This window comes from Ailuropoda melanoleuca, chromosome X (assembly GCF_002007445.2).
Source record: "Ailuropoda melanoleuca isolate Jingjing chromosome X, ASM200744v2, whole genome shotgun sequence".
Lineage (NCBI taxonomy): Eukaryota > Metazoa > Chordata > Mammalia > Carnivora > Ursidae > Ailuropoda > Ailuropoda melanoleuca.
Genome location: NC_048238.1, coordinates 101,159,090 through 101,170,598, shown reverse-complemented (window position 1 = coordinate 101,170,598; position 11,509 = coordinate 101,159,090).

Sequence of the window (11,509 nt, the reverse complement as noted above, 5' to 3'; positions counted from 1 at the left end):
TATTTTAATTCAATGGGAAAAAGATACTTTACCTAATGTATGCACTGGCACATATACTGGGCACTCCGCTTGTTAGAAAATGGAATTTGTGCCCTCCATCACACCATGTAAAAAATAAATCCTAGGTGGATCAAATATTTAGACATAAAAAAAAGATAATAACTGGTACAAAAAGAGGGGCGCCTGGGTGGCTCAGTCGTTAAGCGTCTGCCTTCGGCTCAGGGCGTGATCCCGGCACTCTGGGATCAAGCCCCACATCAGGCTCCTCTGCTGGGAGCCTGCTTCTTCCTCTCCCACTCCCCTTGCTTATCTCTCTCTCACTGGCTGTCTCTCTCACTGGCTGTCTCTGTGTCAAATAAATAAATAAAATCTTTAAAAAAAAAAAAGAAAAAGAAACTAATAAATCATATTATATTTTAGAGTTGCAGGGAACCTTTTTAATCAAGACTAGAAGACGGGGCACCTGGCTGGCTCAGTCAGTTAATCGTCCAACTCTTGATTTCAGCTCAGGTCATGATTTCAGGCTTATGAGATCGAGCCCCACATTGGGCTTTACGCTGGCAATGGAGGGAGACTGCTTAGGATTCTCTCTCTCCCTCTCCTTCCATTCCCCACTCAAAAAAAAAAAAGACTAGAAGAACATTAAAAACAGAACTACCCTACAATCCAGCAATTGCACTACTAAGTATTTACCCAAAGGATACAAAAATACAGATTTGAAGGGGTATGTGCATCCTGATGTTTATAGCAGCATTGTCTACAATAGCTAAACTATGGAGAGAGCCCAAATGTCCACTGACTGATGAATGGATAAAGAAGAGGTGGTATATATAGACAATGGAATATTACTCAGCCATCAAGAAGAATGAAATCTTGCCATTTGTAACAGCATGGATGGAGCTAGAGTATATTATGCTAAGTGAAATAAGTCAGTCAGAGAAAAACAAATACCATATGATCTCACTCATATGTGGAATTTAAGAAACAAAACAGATGACCATATGGGAAGGGGGAAAAAAGAGAGAGGGAAACAAACCATAAGAGACTCTTAGTGATAGAAAACAAACTGATGGTTGATGGAGGGAGGTGGGTGGAAGATGGGATAGTTGGGATAATGCGGATTAAAGAGGGCACTTGTGATGAGCCCTGGGTGTTGTATATAAGTGATGAATCACTGAATTCTATTCCAGAAACCAATATTGAACTGTATGTTCACTAACTAAAATTAAAAAAAAAAAAAGACTGGAAGAACCGACACTTGAAAAAAAAAAGCCCTATTGACTATTTCAAAAATTTAATCATTTTATTTTATTTTATTTTATTTATTTATTTGACAGAGAGAGAGCACAAGCAGGGGGAGTGGCAGGCAGAGGAAGAAGGAGAAGCAGGCTCCCCACCAAGCAGGGAGCCTGAGGCAGGGCTCCATCCTAGGACCCCGGATCATGACCTGAACTGAAGACAGACACTTAACTGACTGAGCCACTCAGGTGCCCCCAAAAATTTAATCATTTTTAATGGGTACAGCATTTCATTTTGGGATGATGCACAAGTTCTGGAAATGTACAGTGATGATGGCTGCCCAACAATGTGAACGTACTTAATGCCACTGAACTGTGCTTAAAAACGGTAAATTCCTTAAAAAAAGGTAAACTCTATGTTAGATATATAATATATATCTAACATAGAATATATGTTATATATTCTATATATATACATATATACATACATATATACATACATACATATATACATATATACACATATATATAGAACATATATAACTATATATATATATATATATATATATCCACAATGGAAAAAAATAAGATTTTACATAGTAAAATATATCCTAAACAAATTTAATAGACAACTGATATACTAGTTAAATATACATATACACCTATATACACATATATTTTAAACACTTAGGAGAGTAAAAGAATTAATATCTATATTCTTAAATGATCAAAGAACTTCAAAAGACATTAATAAGAGAAATATATAAATGGCCAGTAAGCACATGAAAAGGTGCTCAACGTCATTATAGTCATCACAGAAATGCAAACTAAAACTATAATCACATACCACTTCACACCCACTAGAAAGGCTAAAATTAAAATAACTGACAATACAAGTATTGGCCAGGATGTAGATGTTCTTTTTAAAATAATAAAAAGAGAGACAGGCATAGGAGAGAAAGCGTATAGGGAAACAAGCAATTCACAGCAGAACAAATCCAAATGGTTTGTGAACATTTGAGAAGATGCTCACAGGCAGCTGAAGAAATGCAAATTAAAGTGACAGTGAGTAGCCCCATCCATTGCTACTGGAAATGAAAATTCCTATTTCATTTTTGAAATGCATATCCCTGAGCCACTCCTAGGAATTTATCTCACAGAAGTATATGAAAAGTATATATAAAACATTATCCCTATTTGTAGATCAGGAAATGACCAAAAGTAAAGCAAGCGAGCAAGCTCTGTGTATATATGGAATGCATGGGCCCAGGATCACCACTCTTCACTCTCTTGTGGCATTTTCATCTGGTTTCAAGGTTACAACTAACATGCTGACAGCTTCCCAATCTTTATGTTGAGGCCAGACCACTCTCCTGAGCTTCAGACTGCTTACTGCACAATTCCCCCCAAGTGTCCCAAAAGCAGGGCTAGGTAAATAACTTGTGGGGCCCAGTGAAAAAAGAAAATGCAGGCCCCTTGCTTTTGGGAGAGAGAGAGTGGGTTAAGGAGCAGAGGGAGAAGGACAAGCTGACTCTGCACTGAGCACGGAGCCTGACATGGGGCTCAATCTAATGACCCAAGATCATGACCTGAGCCAAAATCAAGAGTCAGATGTCCAACTGACTGAGCCACCCAGGTGCCCCAAACCATGAGACTTAACAATAGAGAAGAAACTGAGGGTTGCTGGAGGGGGGTGGGGTATGGGTTAAATGGGTGATGGGTATTAAGGAGGACACTTACGATGAGCACTGGGCATTTTAAGTAATTGATGGATCACTGAATTATACTTCTGAAACCAATATTACACCATATGTTAACTAACTAGAATTTAAATAAAAACTTGAAACAAAAAAACATATTTCATTGTTTATAAAATGTAAGAGGGGCAATAGTGATAAATGGGTATATAAATTTCCTAATACTGCTGTAACAGATTACCACAAATGTAGTAGGTCAAAATAACACACATGTATTACCTCCCGGTTCTGGAGGCCAAAAGTCCTATAAACAAACTATCAGCAGGGTTACATTCCTTCTGAAGGCTCTAGGAAATAATTTATTTCTTTGCCTTTTCAAACTACTAGAGGCATTCTTTGGTTGGTGGCCCCTTCCTCCATTTTCAAGGCCAGCAGCATAGCATCTTCCAATCTCTCATTCTCCCTGTCCTCTCTCTCATCTCTTCCTCCCTCACCACATCTTCCTTTTGGATACTCCCTCCTCCCTCTTTATAAGGACCCTTGTGATGACACTGGGTCTACCTGGCATTCCAGGATAATCTTCCCATCTGAAGGCCCTGAATTTAATCACAACCACAAAGTCTTTTTTGCTGTGTAGAGTAACATATTCACAAGGTTCTGGGGATTAGGACATGGACATCTTTGGTGTGGGTGTTGAAGGAGGGGACATGATTCTGTCTACCATAATGATTGACAACATGAATTTACAAACTGAGAAAAATACTTTTGGTGTCATAATATTATATAACACAATAAATACAAATATTTTATTGATTTGATACCTTGATTAAGCACAAGATTTCTCTGGCTGAGTTTTCTAGAAACTTATTTATTAGGTCATCAAAATTTATACTTTTAGAAAATTCTTTTTCAATCAACATAACTGAAAGTACCATCAGTCTTTCTTGGCAAATGCACGATGGCAAATAACTTTTGATAATTTCAAATTTAGAGAAGGACCCTCCTGCTGATGCAGCCATTACTGGAGCTGGTAAGAGTGTTTCAGCCGTAACAACAACCACACTGGGATTAATATGTAGATTTTATCACATCTAGAGTTGATGATTCACATAGAAAAAAAATTTTTCTAAAAAGGTTTAACTCATCATACTAACCAGTTTCATATCTGAATTTAATTTTTAAATGTGCATTTATACAACAGTATTTCCATTTTTCCTCTGACACTTTCTATAACTTGTGGGGGTTTTACAAGCTGAAAGTGGCTTCTCCTGTTTATGCATTCTATTGCTCATATTCAGTTACAAGGAAAATTAATTTAAAAATCGTCTTATTAATAATTGGTTCATTCAAAGCCTCATATGAAAACAGTTTTATTTTCTGTTGAATAGGATGATCTTTAACTTTAATTTATATTTCTAAACTGGTGGGTATTTGCTTTGCAATCTTGCATCAGTTTTCAAAACCAGAGATTCTAAACTCTGAAGTATTCTCATAGCTCCTTTATATATGCATTATTATAATTCCATGTGTATACTTTAATTTTGTAATAATTTACTGTCAAATTTTAATGCCCAGATGCAAGCAGTTCTTGTCCCAGCACTCAGGCTGGAGAGTTAGTGTTTGGGTAAATCCCATAGGACTGAGCTCCTGCGACAGCCACGCAAGCTATTCCCCCACTGAGAGCCCCGCTACTTCCCCAGTGTGCCATCATGACTCCCTCCAGCAGCTGTGGCTCCTACCACACACCATCAACAGCACCAATCTGGACCCAGTTCCTAGCCTGACTACTGGGGCCCCATGTGCCCCAGACTGCACAGAAGGCCTATTTGTGCCCACATTACCTTCCATGCCTGTAGACACGGAACGTGCACACTTCATGGTCTCATCACACTTCAGTTGCAAAATACAGATCAAAAATAACATTATTACAAATTTTAAGAAGACAATAGCAAAGCATTAAAACAAGTATGGGGCCCTTCTGGGAGCGGGGCTCTATGTGACTGCACAGTTTGCACACCCAGGATGTCCCTGGTGCCAGTTAGGCCCCTCGGTATCTAATCAACTGATGCACATATATCAGGTACCTGCCAGAGCTGGTGCTCACTTCCGGGATCTTTTCCCAGCCTCCTCTAAATGTGCCCTACACAAGGAAGAATATGGGAGTGGAGACGAGTATTTCTACTACCAAAATAATTGCTCTGATGGCGGTATGCCTTTGTGTTTTCATATCCATTATCTCACCAGAGCACCACAACCCATTGAGGAAGTGAGAGAAAGGATTATTGGCTCTAATTAATTAATCCTCACAGCAATCCACAGTGGTCTGGAAGTATTTTTAATGCTGTCTGACAGATGAAGTCAGAGGTTAAATGGCTTTCCTATCTACCTCACCAGGCTGTTGGGAAGACTGCAGTAAAAAGTGGTTTTATCAACAATGAGGTAAAGAGCACATATAAGTTATTACCATTATTCTTCCTTGCAAACATCACATGGTAAGGATGGGGGAATTCAAGTTTACCTCTAAACTAATCAAGATCTCCCTTTTTAAGTGCTAAACCTTTTCAGCTCAGAGTACCTGGCCAAATAACATAGGATCACTATACCTTAATCCAACCTTGTCTCCGTGGTCTGAGTCCATTCAAAAAGTGTAATTTACTAATTCCAGAAAAATAAAATTATGCACCCAGTTAAAAATATCTCAAGTAAATTAGAAAATGAGTCTGAGAGATATGAAAGCGAAAAAAGTACTTTCATATATTTGTAAAGTGACATATTACTATAGAACTATAAAACTATAAAAATATTGGGTTAAAAAGGTAAATCATAAATTAAATTATGAAATTCTTAAAACTCAAGGACAACTAAAACATCACATGTCAAAAATTTGTGAGACAGAGAACTTTAAGGTTTTCAATATATTTATCAGGAAACAAAAATTTTAGGGGCACCTGAGCAGCTCAGTCGGTTGAGCATCCGACTCGTGATTTCAGCTCAGGTCATGATTTTGGGGTCCTGAGATCCAGGCCCACGTCAGGCTCCACACTCAGTGGGGAGGCTGCTTGAGATTCTCTCCCTCTCCCTCTGCCCCCTGCCCCCACTCACACACACACACACACACACACACACACACTCTCTCTCTCTCTCTCTCTCATATAAATAAATCTTAAAAAAGAAATAAAAATTTTAAATAAACTAAGCATTTACATCAAGAGTTGTAAAAAGAGTAAGAGATTATACCTAAAGAAAGACAGGAGGAAGAAAATAACACAGGTAAAGGAAGAAATCAGCGAAATGGATTTTTAAAAAAGGAACCTGAAGATTAAAAAACAGAAAGCTGATTCTTTGAAAAAATAAAAAAATGGACAGGCCTCAAGCAAGAATGATGTTTTTAAGGGGGAGAGAGAGAGACAGAGATACATACACACACACACACACACACACACACACACACCCTCTGTATCCCAAAAAAACTATTAAAAAAACCTTGAAAATGAACTGAACAAATGGAAAGCCATTCCAGCATCTAGGACAGGACAACTTAATATTGTAAAATGTCAATTCACCCCAAATTGACATATAAATTCAATGAAATTCCAATAAAAATTCTAGTTGCATTCTTTGAGGAACTTGAGAACCTAATTCTAAAATTCACATGAAAAGATAAAGGTCTGCAAACAGCTAAGGGATAGGAATGTTCCAGTAGATATTAAGGAATACTAAAAATCTTGCAATATTTTTTTAATGTATGGTACTCTGACTATAGTCTTCAAATGCCATTTCCCACTAAACAAAACCAGGGCTTCTTAGAGAAATGGCTGATTGCTGGTCTGAGGCTGAAAATGTACAAGATAAACCAGGAACACCCTGGCCTGCCATATAAGAAGGATGCTGTCCAAAATCACCAGTCATGCTGAAAGGACCCACCCAGGAGCCAATTTGAAGAGGTTTTCCATGACTGAAAGTAATCAAGTTAAGTATCAATAAAAATAATAACTGCAAGAGACTGAAGCCAATCACATATGTTTAAGTCCATGAGTTCACAGTGATATTGAAAAACAAAACAAAAATTTTTAACTTTTTTAAAAGTCATCTTTATGCCCAATATGGAGCTCAAATTCACAATCCCAAGATCAAGAGTCATATGCTCTACTGACTGAGGTAGCCAGGCGCCCACCCCCTCCCCAGGCAAATAAAACAAGTTTTAAAAAAGCTAATTGGTCACTTATGCAGATGCTAGCAAACCAACTTATTTTGAAACTATGTAAATAGAAAAAGAATCAAGCTTTGATACTGACTTCCCCAAATGAATTGCACCACTGAGTAACCAAATAGTAGACAGGGGGATAGTTCTCTTAATAGAAGTTTTCCAGCTAATAAATAAAGGACTGAAAGAAATAAAATTTCTTTATTTTGCATGCTTCCATGAAATAATATAACTGGACACAGATAATCACAAAAATAAAGATAACTAAGCATCCTGATGGAAGAACACACCATCATTTATGGAGTAGTCTTCTCAAAAAAACCAAACCTGAATCTGATCAAGCCTCTAGATCTCACTATGAATTTATAAGAAATACAGAGAACAGAGGAACATATTGAATAACACCATATGGATGCATTCAGCAAAATCAAGGCAGGGAAAGTTTACTAGAAAGTTACGAGGGAAAGAAGGTTCTTCCTTAAAGAAATACAAAGAGAGAAAAAAATGGAGGGGAGAATCAGTAAATTAAAAATAAGAGACTTAACAATGAATCATACTTTATTTGGATTCTGATTCAAACAAACTATTAAAAACTATACACATTTATGAAATAATTGGGAATTTGAACACCAACTAGATATCTAATGTTATCAAAGAGTTAGTGTTCTTTTCTTTTCATTGTGATATGGCATTGGGATTTTTTTTTTAATTCTGTATCTTTTAGAGATACATACTGAAATATTTACAAATAAAATGATACATCTTGGGCTTTCTTCAAAATAATACAGAAGGTGTGGAGAATGGGTAGAATACAGATTTTAGAAGACTGACCATGAGTTTATAATTGGCAATGGAAGTGTGGCAACGGGTACGTGGGAGTTCATTATATTAATCTAGCTTTGTATATGTTTGATACTTTCCTTAATCACAAAATGTTTGAAATAGTATGACACTTTTAATAAGACTATACAAATTAATCAATGGAACAAAAGAGAAAGATCAAAATCAGACCCATTATAAAGTATCACTATAAATCAATGGAGAAATAGAAGTTATTTAGTAGATGTTGGAAGGAAAACTGACTCACTACTGTATAGAGAAAAATAAATCAGAATCCTCACATAACACCATGTACAAAGATAGAATCCAGATGGATTAAAGGCCAAAATGTAAAGGTAAAAACTTGAACATTAATGGAAGAAAAGAATATCTTTATGACTTAAAGGTGGAGAAGGACTTATTTAAAAATACTTCAGGGGTGCCTGGGTGGCTCAGTTGGTTAAGCATCCACCTTTGGCTTGGGTCATGATCCCAGGATCCTGGGATGGAGCCCCACATCGGGCTCCCTGCTCAACAGAAAGCCTGCTTCTCCCTCTCCCTCTGCCTGCCACTCTCCCTGCTGTGCTCTCTCTGTCAAATAAATAAATAAAATCTTTAAAAATATATATAAATAAAAAGACTTCAAATACATAAAATACAAGGCAGAATATGATGAATTTGATCACATCAAAATTAAGGATTTATGTTTAATGAGGGATATCAATAACACAGTTATAAGATGAGACACTGAGGGAAGATATTTACAATGCTGAAAACCAAAATGGACTAATAGCTAGAATATTCAATGAACTCCTACTCATTAACCTGAAAAGGGCAAGTACCCAGTAGAAACATAGTCAAATTTTCAGAGGAGAAAGTACAAAAGGCTAACAAGTATATAAAGGATGCTCAAATAGATTGGTGATTTTAAAAAATGCAAATTAAAATGACACTGAGGTATCACTTTGTATCTACTAACTTGACAAAAAGTAGAAAACTGGATGCTACCAAGTGTTAGCAGAAATAAGGGAAACTGAAATACTTATGTATTAATGTATATGTACTATGCTGTACACTCGAAGCTAATGTAACATTGTGTGCCAACTGTACTCAAATACATTTAAAAAAAAGACAAGCCTTGAAAAGATTGAGCTGATATACAAGTAAATTAACTGTATGACAGAACAAAGCCGAAAACACTTTTAAAGAACACACAAAATCTAGCACTCAACAACATAAAAATCCCAATGTCAAGCAATTCATCAAAAAATATCAGACATGCCAAGCAGCAGGAAAACAACAGAAATAGAAACAGACTCAGAAATGACAGAGACGGGAGGCGCCTGGGTGGCTCGGTGGGTTAAGCGTCTGCCTTCGGCTCAGCTCACGATCCCAGGGTTCTGGGATCAAGCCCTGCCTTGGGCTCCCTGCTCAGTGGTGAGTCTGCTTCTCCCTCTGCCTCTGCCCCTCCCCGTGTTCATGCTTTCTCTCTCTCTCTCAAATAAATAAATAAAATCTTTTTAAAAAAAAGAAAAGAAAAGAAATGACAGAGACAGGACACCTGGGTAGCTCTGTTGGTTGGGCGTCTGCCTTTGGCTCAGGTTGTGATCCCAGCATCCTGGGATCGAGTCCTGCATCGGGCTCCTTGCTCACTGGAGAACCTGCTTCTCCCTCTGCCTGCCGCTCCCCCTGCTTGTGCGTGCACGCTCTCTCTCTCTGACAAATAAATAAATAAAATCTTTAAAACAAAACAAAAGAAATGACAGAGACAAGGAATTAGCAGTCAAGAATTCTGAAACAGTTCTTAAGTATGATCAAATATTGTTTATAAAAAAACATGAACATAATTAGGAGAGAAATGGAAGATAATAAAAAGAACAAAATGGAATGTCTAAAGCTGTAAAATACAATATCTGAAATGAAGTTCACTGGATTAAACACCACAGAAGATCAGTGGACTTGAAGACAGCAATAAAAACTATCCAGACTGAAACACAGAAAAGAGACTAAAAAGAAATGAACAGGGGCACCTGGCTGGCTGTCAGTAGAGCATGCAACTCTTTTTTTTTTTTTAAGATTTTATTTATTTATTTATTTGACAGAGAGACAGCCAGAGAGAGAGGGAACACAAGCAGGGGGAGTGGGAGAGGAAGAAGCAGGCTTGTAGCGGAGGAGCCTGATGTGGGCCTCGATCCCAGAGCACCGGGATCATATCCTGAGCCGAAGGCAGACGCTCAACGGCTGAGCCACCCAGGCACCCCGAGCATGCAACTCTTGATCTCAGGGTCATGAGTTCAACCCCTTCACTGGGCGTAGAGATTACTTTAAAAAAAAAAAAAAAGAGGGACATCTGGGTGGCTCAGTCAGTTAAGCGTCCAACTCTTGGTTTCGGTTTGGGTCATGATCTTGGGGTTGTGAGACTGAGCCCCAAGTCAGGCTCTGTCCTGGACATGGAGTCTGCTTGAGATTCTTTCCTCCTCTTTCTCCCTCCCTCTCTGCTCCTCCACCTGCTCGAGCACACACTCTCTCCCTAAAAATAAGTAAAATCTTTCAAAAAGAAAAGAAATTGGGGCACCTAACTGGCTTAGTTGGTAAAGCATGCAACTCTTGATCTCAGGGTTGTAAGTTCAAGACCCACATTGGGTATGGAGATAACTTAAAAAATAAAACAACTTTAAAAAAATAATTGAACACAGTTTCCAGCCTATAGAACAATATCAAGTAGTTAGATATACATGTATTTAGAATATCAGAAGGAGAAAAGAGTGAGAATAAAGGAGAAAAAAATATCTGAGGGGAAAAAAATGGCCAAAATTTTCTTAAATTTAATAGAAACTCTAAACCACATATTGAAAGGCTCAAAGGGGGGCACCTGGGTGGCTCAGTCAGTTGGGCATCTGCCTTTGGCTCAGGTCATGATCCCAGAGTCCTGGGATCAGGCCCCACATCCGGCTTCCTGCTCATCGGAGAGCCTGCTTCTCCCTCCGCCACTCCCCCTGCTTGTGCTCTCTCTGTTTCCCTCTGTCAAATAAATAAATAAAATCTTAAAAAAAAAAAAGGCTCAAAGAATCTGAAACAGGATATATACAATGAAAACCAAACCAAGGTACATCAAAATCAAATCACTGAAAACCAGTTATAATAGGAAAATCCTAAAAGTATCCAGGAAAAGAAAACAAACATCATGTACATATATGAGAACAGTTGCAGAATATACAACAGAAAACATGCCAGCCAGAAAAAATATGACCCATTCACAAGAGAAAATGCAATCACTGGAGACTCACTCCAACACGACCAGATGTTGAGATTATTAGGTAAGATCTTTAAATGCAACTATTATCATTATGTCCAATGAAATAAAGGACAGAGAAGATGGGAAATCGCAGCAGAGAAATACAAACTATGAAAACAAATCAGATGTACATTCTAAAACTAAAAATACAATATCTGAAATTTTAAAAATCACTAAATGGGCTTAACAACAGAATGGGTTTGACAGAGGAAAAAAATCAGTAGACCCGAAGACAGTTTAACAGGAGGGCAGACAG